The sequence below is a fragment of the Protopterus annectens genome, chromosome 5.part1 (genome assembly GCF_019279795.1).
Source record: "Protopterus annectens isolate FY-2018-M chromosome 5.part1, PAN1.0, whole genome shotgun sequence".
Lineage (NCBI taxonomy): Eukaryota > Metazoa > Chordata > Ceratodontiformes > Protopteridae > Protopterus > Protopterus annectens.
The window spans coordinates 476,493,134-476,520,055 of NC_056736.1; positions in this window are offsets into that span (position 1 = coordinate 476,493,134).

Genomic DNA, 26,922 nt, shown 5'->3' on the forward strand with positions numbered 1-26,922 from the left:
GTATGCTACACTTTATTATTTGTTTTATTCAAAGTTCTTTCTCTGAGCAGTGTGCATCTGACTGTTGAGAAAACCACTGACAGAGATAAAACATTCATTGAATAAATATAATCATCTCAGCCTTTCCCGGACTGTATACTTTATTTTTTGTTATTATGCCATTTACTGACTTGTCACATAGTTAAGGATAAAGAACATTTTCTTTATATTCTATATGCAAATTTCATACATATTTTGATTGTAAAGATTATATAATGCATTCTCCCACAAAGATGAGTGTATTAACCATACAGATGTCATAAACTGCACAGCATTATACACATGAAAATAGAAATGCAACATATATATAATTTGCTCTGATACCAGTTAGACATGCTGCATATTTAATAGCATAACAAATAGCCATACATTAAGCATGGAAAATGTTGGCTCTGACTCTCAGTTTATCCATGTGCGCACTTCACTGGACATTGCTGCTTTAATGAAATTACAAGCATGTTTATCAGAGTTTTGTATAACACATAAAACACAGTGATTATGCTCTAACACTGAGACAAATATCCTTGCTATAATGAGGTTCATACGTAAGAAACATATTAGAACCAGGCAGCTATAGAGATGTTTATAAATATGAATGTTTTTATTTGAGAGGCTTTAACTGCACATAGGTGGCAGTTCTACAGAACTGTATCAGGATCTCACAAACATCTTTAAAAGCTGTGAAATTATTTATGCTGTCATGCAAACAGAAGTGTGGCCGAGTAAAATGTTAAACAGCTTTTAAAGTTGTTGGTTCATTCCAGGTGTACTTTGCTTCTGACCACAGTCTGTGTGACAACATAAAGTGAGAGACAGCTTTTGTTCCTGCTTCATGGAAATTCATGAAACTGTTTGTCCAGGTCCCCTTAAATAAAAACAACACACTGAATGAAATTTGACGACCTTTATGAAACTTCCATAAACATGATTGTCAGCCAATATTCATAAATTTCACCAATATTCATAATTTCAACCAAAACGTGATATGGGTGAAAATAACATTCATGTATCTTTAACACAGGACAGCGTCCCTGCTCGTCCTAATCAGTAAGCAGCATCCATACCTCCATTTCCTTACATATGAAGCAGCGTACCACTCACTTCACTTACCATTTATTGAATTACCTCCATCCAAATAAGTAGCTTACCTTTGCTTGCTTATTTACTTATCAACCAGCACAACCGCTCACTTGCCTTTCCCAGCTTATTAAATTGAACAACCTCCACCTGAGGGGGAACAGAAGAGGACAAGCCTGCCCTTCTTCTCCACCCACCAGCCTGACCAGGCTGTCCCCCCTCTTTCCAAAAAACTTCCAACAATGTAACCACAATTAAGGCATTAGGCCATACATCATTCAATGTATCCCAGGGTCATACTCTCCTAAAACCCTATCACATAACTAGTGAAATAGCCAGTTACCTCAAAAGCTGAAAACAAACCTCTGCTACCTTTACTATGCTAATGTAGCAACCATAAACTCATGACCTGGCATACCCATACTCAGTTACCAAACTAAACAACCAAACAGCCCACTGCCACTTGAAAGCATGCCAAGGCCATTGCATATTCTCCCGTCTAATTGCAGCCCCATTTTACTGTCCAATTAATCTAATAACCACATGAAATCTCTTTTAAATTTCATTTAACAGCAATCTTGCCATCACTCCAATGACCCATTATAAGCAATAAAACACTTAAACCCCCATAATGGCTTTTAGCAATACAACCCAAATATATTACCAACAGTAAACCAAGCCAGGCTAAACTAACCAACCACAATGTACCCCCAAAACTTGAAAATGCCCCAATGCCACCAAGTCAAACAAGGTCAGTGACATGCCAATACCATCCAGAATGTATTATATTAACCCGACCCTGTTTCCCCTTGACTACAATAAATCTAAGCTAAATCCTCCTACACCAATCACCCCTTAGCTCACAAGCCCAAACCAAATTACTCAGTGCAACCCGCTAATCCCCAACCTCTGCTGGCTGCAACACTACCCGATCCATTCCAAGGAAGACCCCAGCTAACAATACAGTGTGCAATTCAATCCTGATACTCCCCTACAAGATCAAGCAAGCAAGACATTACCTTGTGATTGCAGGGAAGAAAAAACACAAACAATCAACTCCATATTCAGCTGCACTGCTGGAAAACCGTGACCTCCTTTTGTACCCCTCCATCAGCTGAACTATTCCTCAGCCTTCACTCTTGCCTGTCGAGTCCACGTTCCTTCAGCCCATCTGCCACCTCAGTGTTTTCTGTAAAAGAAAAGACTGTAAATACTCCACACCCGCATAATCCAATTTCTTAATGACATTATTCACCCCAAGGGCATATCTTTTTATCAACTACATAAAATGTACTCACCACTGAATGCAAAACACAAATGAAACTTAATATGTCATAACAAAATTCCCATAAGAGTTCTCCCCACCTCACATAGTAATGCTACAACTGATATCCTTGCAAAGTCAAACAAATTATTGCATTAAAAGGCTTATTCTATAAATAAAATAACTTTTTAACCAACCTCTGAGTTGTCAACAAAATTGTTAAAAACTAAGACAAAGAAAATTAAAATCATCCCTAATTTTGCTAATACATACAATTTCAAAAATCCCCAGGGGCAAATTCCACCCCACTGCTCCACCTATGTCCCTTTTGGACAAGGGCAACATCCACCCATGTCCTGCTTAAATCAGAGGGTCATGTACTGCACTCTGGACTGAGGAATGTTATGCACCTGAACCTGGATAGTTTATTCAAAAAACTTTAGAGCCCCTAGCCTAGTAACCACCCCAATCTTGAAATTGGTGCTCCTCTTCCCCACTAGTAAAACACAAAACTCCCCCTATACAGTATCAAACCCTGCTATACTTACCCCCCAATGTACTTTATCCTCCCTTGACACTACACTACCCAACTGCACCAACCTTGAAATGGATAGATAATTAACATTAAGGACCATAAAACTCTTAACTTAGTAAACTGCTATGCTTATGATTGCTTTGTGTTCACCCCACCTGTGGAAACCCAGACACCCCTACAAAATGCCCCACCCTGCTTAACCCAGCCCCAACATACTCTCTCTTTAGACCAACAGACTATCCAAACCAAGCCAAATCCAACATACCTTAATGAACAAAATAAGATTACATATGACCCCATTGCGCACAACTCCATCAACCAGAACATCCAGCCCATCAGGATCGGTTTCCTTTAACAGCTTTCTCCAGGTGCGTAACGGTTGCTTACTTCGCACTCCTCCACTTGGACACCTATATGCACCATTCTGATGATGGAAACAGCCACTGGTACCTGCACCTTTGAAGCCACTTCCTTCCGATCACTGACTGATGTCCACTCTGCTGTTCCCCATCTGCAAAAGAAAAGAAAATTGTAAGTTCTCAGCACACACATCTGTAATCTCCTGAAGCCAACCTCAAGTGCCACTGGGGCACCCTGTTCAACTGCACCACCACTACAACCCCCCCACCCCCATCTTCAACATAACACCATCTTATCCGTTTCATCCAAAAGCTACTTATACTGCAGTCATCTGGAATGCAACACTGTTATATTAAGCCTACAACCTTAGCATCCAGCAGTGACCTAGTCAGACCTACCAAAGGTGTTACAGGCATTCACCTTCGTGGACATGAATAACTAAACAGACCATCAAAAGTCAATGAATCAAATTAGCCAGGTCAGCTGGTAGCAAATAAGAAACCTGGCAGTAACAAAATAGGGCCAAGACTTAAATATTGCTCTTACAAACTTAGAAAATTCATAGAACAAGTTTTACATTAGCATGAATTTCCTGATGGGTATCAAGCCTAAACACAACTGTATGTCATTCCCAAGCTCAGTCCTTAATAATCTGCCAGTAATTTCCCCAAAAATTGAGATATTTAAAAAAAAAAACAGACCAAAATATGAGGCAGAAATCAAGTCACTCTGCGAAAATCTGTACCGTTGAAAAGTATGATAAAGATATAGCTCTTGATAATATCTATAATATAATATATACCCCAAAATACTCCTTTATCCAAACCATATGCTTGGGACTCAGCAGCAAACTCTGGAAATCAAGTGCTGAACAATAAAAAACTGACACACCACTATCTTCCAAAATGGTACATTATGTGCTAACAATGCCAATCCTTTACGTCAAGAAAGCCCGCAAAAATACCCAGTCTCTGTCAGAACCTCCTACCACCACCAACAAAAGATATACATAGGAGACCCTTTTACCTTAATATGCCGGACACAGTTAACTGAAGTGCATTCTTTCACTAAATAGGCAAAGGACCAATGAGCTGCAATGTAAGGGAATTTTCCCTAACCTTGCTCACTTTCAATGGTTTCCTACCTGATTAACAATTTATTATTTAACAATTTTTACTTAACAATGCTACAATATCCAGCCCCTACCCACCTCACTTAAGGCCCCACCCCCAGATCTCTGACCCAATTGTTTACCCGCTAAATGGGGAATAATTGCAAATAGGCACAATGTGAATACATACCTCTCAACCTCACAGTCCAAGAAATTTGACCATGACACAACCATGAGGTCAATATGGAGTCAATCTTTAAATATGCTCTTACATACTTAGAAAGTTAATGGTGTAACAAGTTAAGCATTAGCATACCCTTTAAAAACCTGAATCTCTGCAATTTGTCATATCTTGACTTTATGGACCAAGTTAACAAAAGGTGCCATGCGTAAAAGAAAACCAGGAACCAAACTGTATAAACGCACTGAGAAAGGGTCTCGATGGTTAAAAACGCAGTTTATTCCAGGAAAAACTTCCAAATATTGAACACTTTCATCCCCATAACACAATGGGACTTCATCAGAATACAATTGCATGTGCATAAGCACCCCACTTAAATACGCTTACCAATTAACAAATACTTAAATTAATATGCTATATAGAAGCTGCTAAAGTGGTAGTGCCACCTAAAAACCTATGTGAAACAGCATTAAAAACTAGAATCTATGGACATACTAATGATATTAAGAATAGCAAGGAGGCTAGTGCCTTATATAAACATTCCACTAACTGTAATAGTTTCTTAAAATTCAGGTTTTGTATTTGGTATTGTACAGTTCTATATCCTGACATTTATACTTAACCATATGCCAGAAAAACTCATTTCTATGAGGAACAGACCTAAATTATGAACCCAGTCTGCCCTTTCTGGGAAACTCGGTATCGTTGCGAGGTATGAGAACTATGAGCAGATACAAAACCTGACTGTGCAGCGCAGCCATTAACAGCCACTTCTTAAGCCCATGAACAAACAGCCATCACCCATACTGCAACACAGGGCTGCATGAATGCCACCAAGAGGCAGAACATCCACCTATAATTCAACTCAATGGACTGAATCTGTCCCACAGTAAAGAAATTGTGATTGCAGCCATGTCACAATGCTAAATGATGTACCCCCCATTTTCTCAAAAGTGATGCTGAATCCTAGACTACATGCTGTCCGTGTAGAACTCTTTGCACCGCAGCTAATGCATTCCTCAGGCATTGCCACCACCACTCCATGAGGGACAGTGAAAAAACCTTCACCTGCCAACCAAACCACCAATGCAATGACACCATGGGCAAGCGAATCCAAACAAAGTCCCAAAAGAGAGAAAACCCTTCAGCTATTGAACTCACTAATTCAAGGGAAAAATGTGAAATGCAAACAACTGCCATCACTCTCTACCACAACTGCAACAGACCTTCTGGAAATTCCAGCCCCACAGGAAACAAACTAGAACATCCGTAAATGAGATAAAACAGGGCACCCCATTAACCCGACCCTAAGGAATTCCAACAGCCAAGAGGCATGCCTGACAGAAACATGGCCAAGCAACGAATCAATGCCTCCCCTGAAGTAGCCTGTACAACTCAAACCGCACACCTGACCACATCCCTGCCAACAAGATGCCACTACATGTACCCATGATCCCCACATGCCAGAACACCACCTGCAAATGAAACCCTGACACCTTATCAGGGCAGACACGGCACAAGATACAAATGGGGGGGGGGGGATTTCAATAATCCTCCCTTGTATTATGGATGGTTGTGCCGTCCGCAACCATTTCAATCTTTCTCATAGCTTGGTGTAAACAGTACAATGATAAAATCTTTAATGAATGCTCTCAGTGAATCTTGCCCAGCAACCACACATTCCTGTACCCATTCCCCAACTGTTAAGAACTCCTGAGCATGCTTGACTCCAACGCCTTCAGTGGATAAAAACACTGTTGAAATCAGAAGATCAAAAATGCACCAGTGATTAATTATTAAAAAAGTGATAGATATCTTTGTGTTCTTTGACTGCCACTGTCATATTAAAAGCAATATCCCAAGTATAAAGCAGGAATGAAAGCACTTACTGGTTTGACAAAAATTTACTTGCCAATGAAAAGAAGATTTAGCTGTGTTTGCTCTTCCATTTTTTAATATTTTTGCTCTTCCATTTTTGAGTGATGTTACTTGTTCTCTACAACCAAAACATCAGACCTTGTTTTCAGAAGTGTTTTTTTTTTCCATAGGAGTTTAAATTTGCTGGACTAGCCATTGTAAAAACATACATTATTCAGTACAGAGCTTGCTCAAAACACAGCTCAGTAAGGAGGATACGAATGTGCCACTCCCTTTTTCATTGGAGAACTGAGAGTTTGATATAATCAGCAACTGAAAAGAAACTAAAAGTAATAAAGATACTGTAAACATTCATTGCCTTCAAGAATCTATATAATATTAAGGGTTCCTATTAGATGACCAAATATTCATTCTTTTGAATGCATCTTGGTTGAACATGAAAAGATGAAAAGGCAAAATGATGAAGTGGCATATAAGCGTATTCTTTCCCTGGGAAAGAAATTGCTTGGCTGCATCCATTACTTTGCCATTTTTGTCCCTGTAGTGCGATCTCAGAGTTGGTATATTTAAGTAGGGGGCATGTGGGGGGTGAATCCCCCCCCCACACACTTTATGTTTTTATTTATTTATTTATTTTTTTTGGAACAGCGATTTTTTTCCCTTGGAAAAAAATCGCTGTTTTAAGCCTTCAAGTTTGTAAGCTTTCACTTACATGGGGTCAATAAATCATCATTCACTTTTCTAAGCGTTTGATGATTTAATATAGACCCTAATATTAACTGGTCATGTGCCAGCACTTTGGATATAAATATAATTACTAGTTTGTTTTCACGTTTTGAAAAAATATATATGAGTGAGGCATTCACTGGTATATCTGCAATTTATAAAGTTCTAGCTTTATGTTTTAGAAAAAAGAACTTAAGGTCTATGATTGGGTTTTGCTCAGAATTTGCTAAATTATTAAGAATATTACTAACAAGTACTTCCTTCTAGATGTATAAAACAGCTAACAGATTTAAGTGAACATCAAAAATAGAGCTGTAGTCATTAAAAACATATTTAATTTATGAATGTAATGATGTTAGTAATGTTTACCTTCCATTATAGTTTCTAAGTATGTTTATTTCAGCACTGCAACACCTATAAGTGTATTTAACTTGATTAATTGGTGTATTGTTTTATTACTTAAGTTTTGATTCTGCCATTTTGGAAAATTCTTTGTAAATTGGTTTATCTTAATTTTAACTTGAAGTTCTATGACAGGAACAAAAATGTTTATTTTTCTCTAATTACATTTTCACTTTAAACTGAAGCAATTCTAACTCTTTTCTTTTTCAGTCCTATTTACTTATATGTATTCTAGAGAGGCTATTAATAACAGGTTCTGTGGAATATAGCAGAAAAAAGTAAAGCTAAATTCACATGGCTTAAGAAATGTGGAAGATGTAGAAAATAAGACTGAAGGAGAAAAAGAAAGGGTTAGTTGAATATACCAGAAAATGGAAGGAATGTAGAAGATGATGCAGACTATATAAGAAAAATGATCCTGTATATTATATGCTTCACTAGAAGGAATAATGTTGATAATATTGACAAGTATATCAGATGTTTTCAAAAGATACCTGAGGCAGCTGTAGTAAAAAAAAATGTAGATGTGAACTTGGTACATATATAGGGTTACCCAAACAAAGAAATAGAACAAGCAAGACACATTCTGTGCTGCTTGTACTCATACTGGTGAGAAAAAGGGGGACTTGAGAGGGAAAATGCTGTACTCAAAACTGTACCTGGTATCTCAGTTAACTTGAAGGGTAAAAGAAGGTCACTGATTCAGTTCTGAAAGGAGAGAAGATGTGTGGGACACAATGTGTGCATTGCGGGCATGGGATGTGGGATGCTGAAGACGATGTCACATTTATTCTGACCTGGCCTTCAATGGAAGAAACAATAGGAGATAATAAGATTAGCTGAGGATGTGAGATGATTTCTTCATGAGAATGCCATACCTAGGAATTACAGGTCACAGCTGGCTTCAATAGGAATTAAGACCAAATGGAGTGGCACAGGTGATAATTCTCCATCAGTAAGATTACATCAGTTGCAAAACTGACAGAATCTATAAATAGGACAGTTAAATTCAAAGAAGGAACCATGGACCGATAAGGAAAGATAGATGGAGAGTGTGAGAGAGAGAGAGAGTGAGAGGAAGAGAGAGAGAGATAAACAAGGAAAGACAGGACAGGCCAGGGGAAGACAAAAGAAAATGGGCAGAGAGAGATGGGAGGTAAAATCTTAAACCTGTGACTTGGGGTATACTTAAAATCTCTAGTCTGGTGAAATGAAAAGGAGAGAGAAGTATAATGTTACTAGTAGAACAGGGTTTATCTCATTCGCTCCAATGGAGATCAGGAAGTTTGCTTTGTGACTTCCAATGGGCGGAGCCTAAGCCTTTTCAAAGAATTAAATTATGTCCTCACATTTCAAACAAATGTTCATATCTCTGGAAGCATAAGGATTATTAAAGAAGTATAAATGGCAAACTATTCAGCACAAACTATTTTATACTGGTAGTATTCTTTAGGTTCTAGGTCTTAAACTGAATTTTATAAGTCACAGTAATCACAGTAACGTTTACGTTTCTAGTGTTTTGTAAACAACTTACAATATAGCAGCAACCACTCAAATTACACATGTACTCTCAGCAGCATTTTATTCATCTAGCTAAGAACTTTCACATGAGGCTAAGGAGTTTTGTCTGTGTTACTTGGTTGTTGAAATATTTAGAAAAATGTGAAAATTATGGTATACATTCAAAAGTTCGTCGGCCACATCTGCGACGCTGCTTCCATGAATCGCAAACTGCAAAATTCGAAAACCATGAAAAAAAAGCCAAATTACAAAACCTCACCCCCTTTTTAACCCATGGTAGCACTCATTTCGGCAGTGGAGCAATCCGGGAATGTCGAATTTGACATATTTACGGCATTTAGGACCGTCGATGTTATGGAATTTGGCAAAATGTTTCACGGTAATGGACATTCGGTAATGTGTGTTCACACACATGAATGCATACCGAAAATTATATCTAAATTAGCATAATAAAAACAACAATATCTATTTATCTACACTAGACAGAGGTCAAATTTTAATGCAGTTGGGTTTGCTATTGTGTAAGCTTTAAGATGAAATCTTTAAAAACCTTATATATAGCATGGTTTTGGAAATGTTGATGCAAATATGAACAAGCAATATTTGATGTCTAGAGGCATCAGTAGGAGTCAACTGTAGATACACCTGGAGCCCCACAGCATAAACCACTAGATGCCACAATCAGCTGCAAGTAGTGGTCAGAAAAGGCTTTAAGGTCAACCGAGACCAGGCTGTAGACCTGGCAGTTGACTGGAGAGAAAGTACAACAGTTCAAGGAATTACTCAGGGCTCTAGCACCCCAAGAAGAGGAGGAAATAGGAGGAGTTGAAGAAGAATGGCATCACCTAAAAGCAGCATGTGCTAGGACTACAGAAAAGATATGTGGCTGAGCCAGGTATGGAAATAAGGTACATAAGGAAATCTGGTGGTGGAATGCAGAAGTCCAAGAAGTCATCAAACGAAAAAAGGAGTCCAGGAAGAAGTGGGAGTCAAAAAAGACTGACCAGCCTAGGAAGGACTACTGGTTGGCTAACAAAGAAGCAAAGAAAGAAGTTGCAATAGCAAAGAATAGGGCATTGGAGGCACTGTACCAACTTCTGGAAAGTGACTCAGTAAAGGGCACAAAGAAACTATATCAGGTTGCAATGCAGACAGAAAGATAAAGAAGATAGTCAGACACCCTTCATAAGGGATGCCAGCAACCACTTGCTCACCAGCGCAGAGGACTTCAAAGGCAGATGGAAGGAGTATTTCCAGCAGTTTCTGAATGAAGAAAACCCCACAGAAGCTGTACTGCTCCAGAAACAGCCTACGATAAGAGAAGAAGAGGAGCTCAGACTAGAAGAAGTAAGAACAACACTAAGGAAGATGAAATCAGGGAAAGCACAGGCTTAGATGAGGTCACAGCAGATATGATAAAGATGCTGGGTGAGATAGGGAAGAAATGGTGCCTGAGTGTACTCATAGCAGAGAAAGGCGTACCCCAGATGACTGGAGAATAAGCATTCTCATGCCAGTGTACAAGAACAAAGGGGACATCCACAAATGTGGGCAGTAGAGAGGCATCAAAGTCCTATCACATTGCATGAAAGTTCTGGAGAGGGTGATTGATAATAGAATGTAAGATGGGAGTTGAGCAGTTTGGATTTAGATCAGGATGCAGCACAATTGACCCCATGTTTGCATTGAAACATATACTTGAGAAGAAGCTACAGATGAGGAGAGAATCCAACTGTGCATTCCTTGACTTGGAGAAAGCATATGACAAGGTCCCAGGAAAGCTGATCTGGGCAGTACTACGGTGGTTTAAAGTCCCAGAAACATTGGTAGAATTAGTGCAAGCTAAGTACAAGGACCCAATGACTCAAGTACTAAAAGTGTTCGGCCTCACAGAGGGGTTCACAGTGGGTGTGGGTGTACATCAGGGTTCAGCTCTGAGCCCACTGCTGTTCATACTGGTGATGGACTACATTAGCAAACAGTTGGAGGGGATGGATAAACAAAGTTGCTGTATGCAGACGATGTGGCAATACAGGCAGACTCTGAGCTAGAATTTCAGCAAAGGAGAGGAGAATGGAATGCAAATCTGAAGGCACGTGGTATGAAACTAAGCACAGATAAGATGGTGGTGATGGTAGCAAGTTGGGGAAATCGGAAGAAGCTGAGAATAGAGATAGAAGGGAAGACAGTGGAACAAGTAAAGAATTTCAAGTATCTGGGAGGGGTGGTTGAGGAGAATGGTAGTCTGAATGAAGAGGTCAAAGCTAGAATCAGAGGGGCTGCAGCCAACTGGCATAGAGTATCAGGTGTAGTCTATGACAGAAGAATGCCAAAGAAGCTGAAAAGTAAGGTGTACAAGACAGTGGTGTGACCAGTACTACGGTATGCTACAGAAACCTGGGCAGTAAAGGCAAAACAGTTGAAGAAGCTAAAGGTGATGGAAATGAAGTGCCTGAGAAAGGTGATAGGATGCGCACTGTGGGACAGATAAAGAAATGAGGACATAAGAGCAGAAGCCAAAGTAGCTCCAATTGCAGAAAAGATCAAAGAAAACAGATTACGGTGGTTTCGGCACATGTGTAGAAATGCAGAAGACAATCTGGTGAGGAAGATTTGGAACAGACAGGAAGAAAGTAAGAGGAATTGAGAACATCCAGCAAAGAGGTGGATGGATTGTGTGAAAGAAGATTAGCAGCAGTCAGGCATGAGTGTTGAAGAAGGCAGGAGTGTGGCACTGAATCGAGAGAGTTGGCGACAGTTAACACGATACCCCAACCCCATGTAGAAAAATGGGAAAAAGGGGGCTGATGATGATGATGAGGTAAAGAGGTAATAGGGACAAATATTAATTCAACATTAGATCTAAGTGAGGATAACATATATATATATATATAACAGAAAGAGAAACCAGACCACAAAGTAAGAACTGAAATGGAATGTGAAAGAAGGGAATTGAGAGGATATTCATAGGGACATAAGAAATATACTAGGCACGTAATGATAGAAATATAAGATTCCTATCTATATCCACCATTACATACACATTCTTCTTGACAGCCATTTTGAGAAGTTCATACTGCTTTTTCTTCTAGACTTACAGATTGGCAAAAATAAATAGGGATAGAGGCCCCATATTAGCAACACTTTCTATATACTGATGCTATTAACTTAGAACTTCTCCAAATAATTTCCAGTTTTCTGGAACTAAAGGTTGAGGACAGATTAAAGGTGTCACTCCAAAATCAGGACAGTTGAGATATTATTCACTGTATATGATAATCCTGGTGTAAGTATGTGCCTCCTCATCAAACCATTATTGCCAAAGTCATAATTTTGTTTGACCAGTAGTGGTGCCTTGTTCCACAGACTGGGAATACACAGAATTAGGTAGCTATTTTTCCACTGATTCTTGTCTATTTATTAGTATAGATTTATGTTCATAGTAGAAAAATACACCTGGGTAGGAAAAAGATACATTTTACTTAAGAAAGACAGTATGCAAGCAAGCCAAAGCAGTTGGTTTATGGTGTGTTTACACTCTACGTGGCAGATAAATATGGTGGTAATAAGAAAAAGTGGAATTTCTTATTGCACACATATGGTAAAATTAAAAGTAAGTGTGTCATTAAGCAGCATAAGAATGGAATGACAGTGGAAATAATGGAAATGGAGAATACTAGAAAATAAGGATTAATTAATAAAGGCAGTGAAAAGACTAGTATGAGAAAATAAAATGGATTCTGGGCTAATGAGGTAGAAGGGCTCATGGTAGAGATAAGAAGAAGGGTGAGAGACATAGCAGGGTAAAGTGATGATAACGTTAGGAGTAGGTAATGAGGATCATACAAAAGTTAATCAGAATTGCAGAGATAGAGGAGGAAAATAAAGTAGAACTTGAGGACAGAAGTAAAGATTAGAGGAGAAAGGAGGGGAAATGCATGGTCTGAATTGTAATGGCATATACCAATGAAGTGAAAAAAAAAACTGTGGATCAAGAAAGATTTCTCAGTTGTTGTTGTCTTTCGGCTTTTCCTGGTTAGGGGTCACCACAGCAGAACTCCAGTCCGCTAATGATTGGCAGCAGATTTTGATGAACACCGAGGTGCCAGCTCGATATTCAACCTTCAACGAAGGCACACCCATTTACACATGTCTTTCGAACGCCCACCTAACTGCAGGGAGGACATGCAGACTCCACACAAAAGGCACTCTCGCTGAGAAACGAGCAGGAGAACCTCTTGCTGTGAGGCAACAACGCTACCGCTGCACCACCGCGGATGTAAGAAAGATTTCTCAGTGTCGAGCAAAAAAATCAAAGTAAGTACATAGATATCTGAGAAAATATAAAGCTACAGAAATGCTTGCAGTGATTCCTTTACGATGTTAAATGCAACCATAGGTATTATTCTGCGAATGACTAGAGGGAAAGAAAGAATGGACACTGCAAACAGAGTTTAGAGAAAATCATATCGGCAGAAGAGGTACAAAATGCAATGGATAGTTCAAGAAGCACAAAGTAGCAAAACCGGATTAGTTTCAGAGTGCTTTATAACATAATGTATAGGTGAGGGTTGGAGTACACACTTGTGCCTAAAGAGGACAAGTAAACAATCTAGTGAGCTAAAGGCACACCTCATTATTAAAAGTGGTAGCCATGGTTCTAGCCAAGACTCTCACTAGGGAAAAAGAGATGTCACTCTCAAGACTGATTGAGGAAGAACATATGGGATTTAAAAGGCTTCAAACAGCCAACATATAATTATCTCTTTTCCATTAGTGAGAAAAGAAAAAGGGCAAACTGAATCTCAGAGGTGAGGTAACATTGACTACCACTGAAAAGGTCTTTAATTGTTATAAAAATGTACTTAACTTAAGGAAAATGAAGCAGAGAGAAAGTCAGGAAGACAGTAGCATCAATACATTGCAAGACTAAAATAAGATTGTTAGTTAATGAAGACTGATAAGATATGAGTGCAGAGGAAGACCCAAGGCACTGAAGTCTACTGCTATACTTCCAGTTTAAAAAAAACAGTGGAGGAATTTGACAGAACAATCAGAAAATCATGAGAATGATGGAGGAAAGAGGACAAGACAGACCATTTTAAACTGTTTGCTGATGACTGCATACTGTTGGTAGATGTAATAAGCTGACAAATCAGAATTTTTTTTTCAGAAAACAGCTCTGGAAGGATGTACTAGATGGAATTCAATATACAGAAGATAAAGTAAATGTGATTAAGGGTGAGGCAAGCTAAGCATGGTGTTGGGGAATAGAACAAAAATGAGAAGGAAGAATATTTAGGAATGGATACTAAAAGGTCCATGGAGGAAATCAAAAAAGTAATCTATGCAAGGTTGGAAGGTAAAATAGAAAACCATTGGTAGAATAGAAGGGGGCAAAATAATTCAGTGTTAGGCAGAATTAATGTGATACGTTTTACAATTTTTCTACTGGTAGATAAATGTAAAGCATATAGAAGTAGATGAAGGATTGTATGACCTAAAATAATACATATCAGCATGTAATATCAATCAAATGTATTGAAAGAAGAGACCATTACTTGGTAAAGAGTGTAGCAAAATAGCAAATAAAAGAGGAAAAGTGGATAAATACAAAGCTGCTAGGATGACACAAAGAATGAATTTAGTAATAGCAGGATTACTCTGAGTGACATAAGTGGAGTTAAGCAGATATAGGCTCACAAAAATGGCAGGAAACTGAGTTGCAGAAGGTGCCAGTAGGACTAAGGGAAAAAGGATAAGGAAGACTGAACACAAGAAGGAGTGGAAATAAAATATCAATCCAATTGTGGTATGAAAAAGAAATGCAAGGACTGAGATGAAGAACTGGGGATTATATGAAGCAAAGAATTAAACTTTTTTATTATTTAATACAGATAGAGTCAGCATTATAACAGGTAAGAAATAAGTAACTTATGGTTATAGAAGTGAAAAGTGAGAGTGAAAATAATGAAAATAACACAGCATAAGATAAAGGGTGATTAAAAAACTAAAGACAAATGGAAGAGAGAGGGGGAAAATAAATGGGAAGAAAAGAAACGGTAAGAATTGCGGCAGGAATGTAAGGAAATGAGTAAGAACTGTATAGGATATATAGACCATGGAATCATCGGATAGTGTAATATGATGTTGCAAATTGTGTTTTGTTTAAATTATTAAATTTTTAGTTAGTCAATTATTATTACTTTATACTACTTATCACATTGTATATTTTGTATTCAGGATACACATACACACATTTCATTATATATGATTCACTTTATATCTAGCTTTCAACCAGGAGCTGGTTGCCTTAAAACATTGCTTGCTCAATCAATCAATTATTGAATTCAATTATTGTATCCATTATTCAATTATTTGGTTGTGCAGTTAGTACTTAAGAACTGTTTAAAAATGTGTTTGTGAAATCTGAAGAAGCATGCCTGTGTAGCATGTGAAAGCGCTTATTTTATCTCACTTTGTTTTACTTCGACATTAAATACTGGTTTTATAACATCGTGGTGGTTGTGTCCAGTTTTGGTTTTGATACTTTTCTCATTGGGAATTACAACCTTTAGACGGTAGCAGCACTTATTTTTCTTTATCTTGGTTCCTGCTTCTGTGCTGGCTACTTTCACGATGGAAAGCACAGCTATAGAATTGGACTATAATCCTGACAATGCCTCCAGGAGTTCAAGGTGGAACAACATTGTAAAAATGCAGAATAATCCCTTGCTGGGCTTAGAGCTACATCATTTATCAACGCCGACTACTGCAGGTACTGTGGATAATTTGAGAGAGTTTAATGACTTGCTTAGAGAGCTGGAGAATGATTTGTACAAATTGCAAAGGTTATTATGGCAGAGAAGGCATATGGAGGCATGCCTTCATTTTCGTATTGTACCCAGAGGCATGAGAATTTTATGCATGACTACTTATGGTAATAATCATCCCGAACTGTTGAAGAGATGGCAGAAATTAAATCTAGAATTAAGCTTTAATTATATAAAACTATTGATTGAATATTTCTCCCCTATTGAAGTGGAACTTACACAAAAAGTAGAGTCTCTGAATAGAGATTTACAACACCGCTTCAAGGGAGCGATGTTTGTGAAAAGAATTGACAGCGTTTATACTCAGGTCACATTATATAGTGACAGGTTACAGCAAGTCAAATATCGTAAGCTGCAACATGATCACAAGGATTTTCTGCTTGGTCAGGTGTTTGTTTGGCCCAAATACAATCAACGTTCAGGGCAAACATCGGACAATAATGATGTTCCCCAAACTTTAGATAAAGAAAAGGCATATGTCTATGAACTTGATATAACAACAGAAACAGTCTCAACTGCTGTTTGCAATAAGGAAAGTAAAGGCTCACACAGTATTGACGTGATTACGTCATCAAATGAGCAACGTGATGATGTTGCATCCTCTGCTGTTCCCTGTAACCAAGAGGCCCTAATGGAGTCGAGAGACAGTGAAGGACCAGGGGCAAGACCGAAGGTATCATCTAGGAAGCTGGAAGATTTTTTTTCATTACCGCTGAAGTTCCGCGACAGAGAAAGGGACAGATCATACAGTCGTGGTCGTCAGAAACTGAGTTTTCAGGGGACAACTTCGGCATGAGACGAAGGTTACGAAGTTGAACCAGCTGGTCTACAATTTTTCGCGACTTGAACTTACTACTGCTGACTATTCCCTTTTAAATAAGGGACTGTCTTTTATTCCTTCTCAGGCAAGTAAACTCAGCGAACTTCTAGTCAATCTCAGACTTTTTGGTCGCTCAGTGGCATTAAAGTTAATGCACGCTAATAATAAGAATAATAATGATTGTTCGATAGATCGTTTTAAACGTAAAAGTTCTTTTTGTCCACAAATACCAACTAATGTTGAATGTTATATTAATCTATGTGAGAATGATTTCTATGCATATTTTTCTAAACAAGGACCTAGATGCATGTACTTTTAATTTAAGCCAAGAAGAGAGAAGCTCTTTGAGTAACCTAACTTCTAATAATGACATAGTAATAAAACCTGCTGATAAGGGGGGAGGGATAGTGGTAATGGATGATGTAGATTATGACCATGCAATGTTGACTTTGCTATGTGATATTAATACTTATGTAGAGATAGGTTTTGGATCACTCATGAAAATCATTAACAAAGTATATGATGATATTTATGATCTATTGATGTGCAGGCAGGTCACCAAGAAGCTATATGATTTTTTCTGGTTGAATTTCCCACAATACCATGTATTAAGGGTCTTCCCAAAATACATAAAGATGTTTTCCTCCCATGAGACCTATTGTAGCAGGTGAGGGCTGGGTGACTGAAAGGATATCACAATATCTAGAGAGCGTACTAGGACCTATTGTTCGTAACATTCCGAGCATCTTAAAAGATAGCTACCAGCTAATCCATGATATATCAACCATCAAGGATAAATTTAAAGATACTTCTTACTTAATGGTAACTTTAGATGTAAGGAATTTATTTACAGCAATCCCCAATGACTACGGCATAGAAGCAGTTAGGAGTATACTATCAATAACAGAAGGGGTAACGAATGAACAAGAGTTATTGGTATGTACTTTATTGGATACCATCCTCAACAATAATGTGTTTATATATCGTGATAAACGTTATGCACAAAAGTGGGGGGTAGCAATTGGCACCCCCTGTGCCAACTCTTACGCGAATCTAGTGGTACATTATTGGGAGAGGGAGTTTTTATTTAGTAGCACATATTACCAACAAGTGCTACTATATAAAAGATTTGTTGATGACATACTACTATTTTGGAAAGGAACTGAGATGGATCTCTTAGAGTTTATCAGTTTCTTGGAGTCGACTACTGATTTTTTGAGATTTACCTCAGAAATCTCTGCAAGAGAAGTATGTTTCTTGGATGTTAAAATAACCAGGATGATGGATGGTGGTCTCTCCACAAGTCTATACAGAAAACCTTGTTGGAGGAATACACTTTTATGTTATAGTAGCATGCACCCTAGACATGTCTTTCCCAATGTGGTAAAAGGACAGTTTGTCAGAATATATAGGTTATGTAAAGAGAATTCTGACTTACAGAGACAGCTTGATGATCTACACACCCTGTTTTTAGACAGGGGGTATAATGATTCTTTGATAAATAAAGTTAGATGTTCCATTATGGATAATATAAATGAGAATACTAAAATCACCATGAATCATGCAAATAATAGATCAGGAGGGAGTTATGATAATATAACCCCGTTTATTACGAGATACACTAATGACAACAGGAAAGTGGTGGACATAATAAGCAAACATTGGAGTGTACTCACCATAGATGTTAAAACGTTGAATATAGTGGGACATAAACCAAGATTCAACTATAGGAACAGTAAGAATTTAAAAAGGCTATTATGTAAGGAACACACAAAAGATAGAATCAATAGATTAAGTATAAATAAAATGGGTACTTTTTGCTGTATGAGATGTAACATGTGTAGATATATAAGATTGAACAACATTTTGTTCACCTACCATGATGTTTGAGTTTAAACCTAAGTTCTATGCTACATGCGATAGTAAGAATCTAATTTACTTAGCTACATGCACAAAATGTACAGGGTTTTATGGGCATGACAGCGAGGAGGTTAAAAGACAGAATATATAATCATATATATGATATCAGGAAAATGAACAACCAGAACGCGTTGGCCAGACATGTTAGTTTAAATGTAGGTCATACTTTTAGGTTCAGGGTGTTACAGCTGATATTGCAGAATAAACGAGGGGGCAGTAACCTGAATCACTTAGAATTAGTTGAGCTTGAATGGATCTTTAGAATGAGAGCACATGTAGAACCAGGGCTCAACCAGTCTATTAGCATTAAACCAATACTGGATGCACGCATTTAGATGTATTTTTGGATTCAACTATATGTATATATATGTGTATATATATATATATATATATACATATATATATATATGTGTGTATATATATATATATATATATATATATATATATATATATATATATATATATATATATATATATTTCTATATTGTATTTTTATATTACATACTATATATATTATTAATATTCCCTCCATTAATGTTTTAAGAGGTGATGAATTATAAGCACTGGGCATGCTTAACGACCCAAATTTATACTCTGGGTGTAGATGTACGTTAGTACACGCATTTTAGTAAATAGTGTTTTGATATATTTTATATATTTTTACATCGGATAGTGTAATATGATGTTGCAAATTGTGTTTTGTTTAAATTATTAAATTTTTAGTTAGTCAATTATTATTAATTTATACTACTTATCACATTGTATATTTTGTATTCAGGATACACATGCACACATTTCATTATATATGATTCACTTTTTATCTAGCTTTCAACCAGGAGCTGGTTGCCTTAAAACATTGCTTGCTCAATCAATCAATTATTGAATTCAATTATTGTATCCATTATTCAATTATTTGGTTGTGCAGTTAGTACTTAAGAACTGTTTAAAAATGTGTTTGTGAAATCTGAAGAAGCATGCCTGTGTAGCATGTGAAAGCGCTTATTTTATCTCACTTTGTTTTACTTCGACATTAAATACTGGTTTTATAACATCGTGGTGGTTGTGTCCAGTTTTGGTTTTGAAAGAATGAATTTAGTAATAACAGGATTACTCTGAGTGACATAAGTGGAGTTAAGCAGATATAGGCTCACAAAAATGGCAGGAAACTGAGTTGCAGAAGGTGCCAGTAGGACTAAGGGAAAAAGGATAAGGAAGACTGAACACAAGAAGGAGTGGAAATAAAATATCAATCCAATTGTGGTATGAAAAAGAAATGCAAGGACTGAGATGAAGAACTGGGGATTATATGAAGCAAAGAATTAAACTTTTTTATTATTTAATACAGATAGAGTCAGCATTATAACAGGTAAGAAATAAGTAACTTATGGTTAAAGAAGTGAAAAGTGAGAGTGAAAATAATGAAAATAACACAGCATAAGATAAAGGGTGATTAAAACACTAAAGACAAATGGGAGAGAGAGGGGGAAAATAAATGGGAAGAAAAGAAACGGTAAGAATTGCGGCAGGAATGTAAGGAAATGAGTAAGAACTGTATAGGATATATAGACCATGGAATCAGCAAATGAAAAATGATTCATAGATTATACTAATCACAAGTGAGGCAGTGAAAACAAATCTGTTGTAGTCAGCATTTCACAGAGGTGCATACAAGTGTGTCCATGTACTCTTATGTAAAGTTACTATGCATGTATGCTATAACCAGCCTATGCTTATTATGTGTTTGGCTATAAAGTGAATTCGCAGACAACTGATCGCTTTATGAGTTTGTTCAAATATAGTACATGGAAAAAGCAGTGGCAATCATGGGGTTAACGAATTTAAAACTAATGATGGAATCTTGGTCTACATATAGAGAAACAACTAACTTTTTTTTCACTGGAGAATGACCTTTCATTGAAGCACACATATTGTACATATTGCAGCTTTACTCAACATTAGGTTTGTGTCCATGTATGCTTTAAATAATCACCTGATTTGGTAAAAAAAAAAACAAAATAAAGATAAACCCTGCAAACATACAGTTAAATCCAGGCATACCAGTTCTCTACTTAAAAGTAAAAATTGATGGAAACATTGATTTCTTGATTGACTTGAAGCACTGCGAAAAATGTTGATTGGATACAAGGATTTTCACACCATTTTGAAATGATTGCTTTTCCATGGATTTAAACTGGCTTGAAGAGACTTCCAATGTGCTTGCTCCATTTGCATAGTGCTATAACAAAAAAAAACATAAATAACACTGCTGTCTGCACTGTGTCTGTTACCTCTGTTCTGCATCTAGACAGAATAATTTATTCTGATGCCTTTTATATGTTCATGGGTAAGTATTAGACTAACTGACCTTGTGGGCCATTTTAAGCCTAACAGATTTTACTTTTTGTCCTTGAATTAACCTATCCCATTTGGTGCTTGACCAGCCTTACTCATCCCATGCTCAATAATTTTATATTACCCGTACTCAGAATAACTGTGATCATACCATAGATAATTTGAGGGAACCCAGGCATGGGCTAAAACATTTAGGATAAAGCATTTTTCTTAATTTGTTATTGCCATATTCTTCCATTCAATTTGGCACACTTCCACATAAACTACAATTCTTCTTCTTCTTTCCCAGTATTTTTTTTTTATTTTTTTCTTTGTTCTACCTCCAACCCATTCGCTGGACTACTGGGAAAATGAAAATTTATTCTGTAGCCTTTTCATTAGCTGTTGGCTGGATAAAAAAGTAAGAGTAAAACCACTCAAAATAGTAGAGAAAGCCATATAATACCATTTTACATTACACATTGTGCACATGCTTTATTTATTTTAGACACTGATGGTGAATTTCAATTTTCAGTACATCATTTTTTTCTGGTGTATCTGTTCCACAATGTAATGAAAGCTCATAGAATTTTTCACATCCTTTATCTCAGATTTTATACAGCTTTCAGCACTTTAAATAATGGCATATATTGTCAGCTTTGAATAGTTGCAGCCTATTTCAATGTTTTTCTTAAATATGAGTGATTATATTCTGTGAACTGTTATATTACATTATTTATGACATTATCTACTATTCCACACTTTCAGATAGACAGACCTGCATTTAAGACCCTCTTGCAACAATGTTAGAACATATCCCAATAGATATGTTTCACATTCAGTGTTTTTGTCCCTATTCAACGTTGTGAAACTGTGGATTCATATTTCATTACCTAGGCATGAAGTGTTAATTGAATTAACCTTTTTTGTCTGCTATCAACATTCATTTGCTAAAACATAACAAATGATTACTAATGTTTTATTTTTATTTATTTTTTTATTTTTATTTATTTTACATTTGTTAACCAGGATAGTCCAACTGGACAGTGGTCCATTTACAGTGGAGGCCCGGGGAGAAAAGCTTCACAGTTTAGTAACAATAATTAAAATCTGAAGGAGAAAAACAAGCAAACATTCATTCATATATCAGTGAAAACATTAAAAATACAGTAGCACTGACAAGTATATTTACAAATTCTCTAGTGTTATTTGTTTGTCAAGTTGACAGGCTACAGCTATTCATTAAAAATACAGTAGAACTGAGAAGTATATTTACGAATTTTCTAGTGTTATTTTCTCCCTGGCCCAGAGAGAAAAGCTCCATTGTTTAGTAACAATAATTAAAATCAGAAAGGACAAAAACAAGCACACATTCGTTCATATATCAGTGAAACATTAAAAATACAGTAGCACTGACAAGTATATTTACAAATTCTCTAATGTTATTTATTTATCAAGTTAACAGGCTACAGCTATTCATTAAAAATAGAGTAGAACTGAGAAGTATATTTACAAATTCCCTAGCGTTATTTGTTTGTCAAGTTAACAGGCAGCAGATATTCAAGATGATGTAATGCTAAGAATTAGGTAAAGGATAGAAGGGGAATCTAGTAGTATATTATGTAATACATGGACATATCTAGTTTTTAGTAAGGTGAAGTTTCAGTAAGTGTTTGAAAGTCTGGGTAGAGGATACAGAAGTAATAGAAATAGGGAGGTTATTCCAGGCTTTTGCTGTGGTGTGGGAAAATAGTGGGCCGGATTCACAAAGACTTGCACGGAGTCTAAGAGTAGAGTAAGACTCCATGCAGCCAACATGTCCGCCGAGCGATCCAGGAACAGCCGGTAAGGGCATGCAACAGAGCTCCTTAAACGAGTCCTACACGGACAGGGCTTAGATATGCAAACTACCTCAATTGCAGGTGAAAGCTACGCAAATGAGGTAAATTTGTGATCCAGGAAACCCGAACCTGTCCGAGTAGCAGTAGTATTATTTGCAGAAATGTACTCAGTACTGAGTACGTTTCTGCAAATAGCAAAACGGAGCCATGACGGCTCCAAAAAAGGATGCATTTACACGACTAAGCTTGCCAATGGCCAAAAATACAGCCATTGGCAATGTTAAGTGATGCAAAATAAAAAAAAAAACTTTTTTTTCATCCCGATCTCTGGGGTTTAAGCATAGCGCAGCGCTAAATGCGCTGCCTAAAAACAGAAAATCAATAATGAAGATCCACAAATGTGGATTTTAATGCTAATATGAATTTACAATGCAAGTGAATGGCAGGCTGAAGACAACATGGCCACCGAGTAGAGGTTGCTAAGGGAGGAAGCTCAGTCTAAGAGATGTAACCAAGCATTAGTAGGCAACCCTATGTAAATGAGGGTTAGGATAGTGAATTGCAAGTTTACATAGCAAATGAGCACAGTCAGTGGAGTGTAGGAGTAGGATAAGGGGAGTAACAGAGTAGAAGATAGGTGATATCATGAGGGGGGGTATGTATGAAAGAAGTGAAGCTCATTGGAGCAGAGTGGCATGTGTCAGCTGTCATTTACACATCATTGAAAGAGGTGTGTCAACAGGTAGGCTAGGTAAAGGCAAGAAATTGAAGGTGTATGCTGTGGATAACACTAAAGTTTCTTGCTGAGCGGTTATGTGTGCGTGTGCGCGCCTGTAAACCCGAGTAAGACAGTGTGCGTGTGTGTAAGTGTGTGTGCGGGCGTTTAAGCATGTATAAGGCTGTTTAAAGAGTTGTAAGCGCATTTGCACCGGTATGCGTGCGTTTTAATAAGAATAAGCAAGTTTTAGTCTGTGTAAGCATGTGTGCACGCGTGTGAGCTGCTGTGCACGTGTTTGTGCTTGTGTGCGTGGCGCTGCCCTCCCCCCCACCGAGGAAACAGAAAGGAAAAAGGAAGCACAACAAATAGTAGGAAGCTGCCAGGGAGTACTAGCAGAGCTAGCAGGTGAAAACAATCAGAATCAGGCAATTACACAAGCAGTACACTAGCCCAGCCCAGCCCAGCCCAGCACTTAAAACTCTGCAAACAACAGTCTATTATGTTTCTCTCAAGAGACACTGCAACACTGCAGTAAGCTAATAGAAGTGAAAACTGAAAAAGTTTTACTGAGACAAAGAAATGTTAGGGGCTGCCATTGCTGTTATAAGGCAACATATGCAACATGCTGAGGGTGGTGACAATGCGAATGCTGCTGGACAACCCACAGTGAGGAGACGGAGAAGAGTGTACAGGCCCAGGGTAACCTACCAGGGACTACATGAGCTGGAAATAGTGGAGCGCTATAGAGTGGACAGAGACCTCTTGCAGCAAATTGTTGAGCTGTGCAGGCCACGCCTCAAACACAGAACCAACAGAGGGGAACCCATCCCACTGGAAACCAAGGTATGTGTTGGGCTAAGAATATTAGCAATAGGTACCTTCCAGAGACCAACTGGTGATATGATGGGGATATCACAGGCATCAGCATCCAGGGTACTGCACCAATTCCTGGATGCCATGTCAGCACATGTCGGTGATCATGCATATTTCCCCAATTCCTGTGAGGTATTGGCCAGCAATATGCATCTCTTCCAGCAAATAGTGGAATACCCTGAGGTAGTGAGTGCAATAGACTGCACGCACAAATGCAACAAAGCACCAGCCGGTGAGCAGGGTAGGGTCTACTTCAACCACAAGGGCTTCCCCTCCATCAACTGCCAGGTCATGTGTGATGCCCAGGGCATAATACTGAATGTGTGTGCTGGCTGCCCTGGGAGCTACCATGATTCCCATATCTGGCATGTCTGACGCAGCTGTACCAGTCATTTGCCAATGGGGACATCCCACATGGTCACCTAGTGGGGGATGCTGGCTATGTACTGGAGCCATGGCTGATGACACCCATCAGAAACGCACACACACCTGAACATGAACACCATAATGAGGCACACGCAGAAGCACAAAATGTAATCGAGCGTGTGTTTGGGCTGCTGAAGTCATGGTTCCAGTGCCTGGACACATCTGGTGGAGCCTTGCAGTACTCACCAACTACATGTACCCAAATTGTCATGTTATGTACTACGCTACATAATATGATCCTGCGAAAACAGCTGCAGCAGAACCAGCATAGGCCTGGGCCAAACAGCCCCCCACCATTGCCAAGGTCATCACAGGCAGAGCGTGACTCAGAGGAGGAACAACCTAAGCCTGACCCAGTAGGCGGAAGGAGGCGTGCCCAGTATGCTTTGGCCTTGGCAAAGAGGCAACGCATAGCACATACACTGGCTCAGTAGGAACTCTGGAAATGATACCTCTCTCTGACTCGCACATATAGTAAAAGAGATGCCTAAGTTGACACTACCTGTTTTCAAACATGTATAGGGAGTGTAGTATGTGCATCTGACATAGGCAGCCCTGCAGCATCACCTGAGGCATGATTGCCATGTGTTAAGCAATATAAAGCAGTGCTAAACAGCATTTACCACCATGTAGTATATGTAAACAAAATCGCACACACCAACTAGCACAGCTGTGGTCAATGTTGAGTAATATTGGGCAACTTCCAGCAATGTTGGTTAATATTGAGCAATGTCAGACAAGCCTGGTCTAAGTAGGGCATAGCTGAACAAAAGCCAACTGGCTCTTAAGCAGTCTGGTCTGCTCAGTATGAAAATATAAAGCAATGATGTGCCTCGAACCCAGGATACTGTGCACTATAGTCATAGTAATGAACCACTAAACCATAACAGCATTGCGGTGGGCAGCCTGTATGAAGAAATGTTGATAAGTCTATGCAAAGTATCTCATGGAAACCCTGCAGGCACAGCATAATCCCTGTCGAGTTATGACACAAAGGTGAGTCCTGCAGTAAGAATAGAACCTGACTTTAAACACACACAGTATAAATGTTAATACTGGTCATGTTCACACACATCAACAAATGTAGTGGACCTCAGACAGCAACATACTGAAAGGTCACACTGGGCATGCTCACACACTTGAATAAATGAGACAAATGTCAGGCAACAAAACACGGAAAGCCTGAACTGGGCATGCTCACACACTTAGGCCATGTCTGAGTACAGCAGTGGGCCACACATATCTGGCAGTTGCATGTGTTAACCCAGGAACCTCTCACTATCCAGCAATCCACCCTGTGCACACAGTTATATGACAACAGACACATATACAATATAGTGGAACCCTGTCATAATCAAATATATTCTGCAGATATCTAAGTTGCTCATAGAAATTGGGAAAGCAAAGACAATAAAAACCTGCAAACAGTATCGGCAATAAACATTGTGCATCACGAACATTATCATAGGTTCAGAGGTCGATACTAGGCTATCTGCCCTAGGGCATGTACAAGCCTAGCCAGAGTGTGTTTGGCTTTCGCATCCCTGTCAGATTACTACACTGTGCCTGTGAATAGTAGGTCACACAAGATAGCCCATGTATATTTAGTCTAGTGTGCCTCTGTCTAGCAGGGACCCAGAAGATATCCCAGGGGTAAACATATGATCACCCATCCAGTCGTCAAGATGTCTCCTGTAGGTGGTCAGTGGGTGGCTCTGCCTATGCGAAACCGGGATTACAATCTGGAGTGAGTGGAGCCTCTGGGATAAAAATATGTCCCTGCAGCATGTCCTATTAACATCTGTGCTGATGTATATGTCCCTGGAGTGTGTAGTTCCAAGGGAGTCGGATATCCTGAGGTCGAGCATGTCCAGTAATTCTGGGTTTGGTATTTCCGTAAACAACAGGCACACATCATATCTGAATAGGCAGTAAGTGACTGAGTAGAGCTGGAGTTACTGTATCTGAACTGTGCAGGGCATCCGTGTGAGTCCCTAGATCTGCTTGATGAGGAACTTTTGTGGCCATTACAGTTGCTGCAGGTGTCGGGTAAGGTACATCCCAAA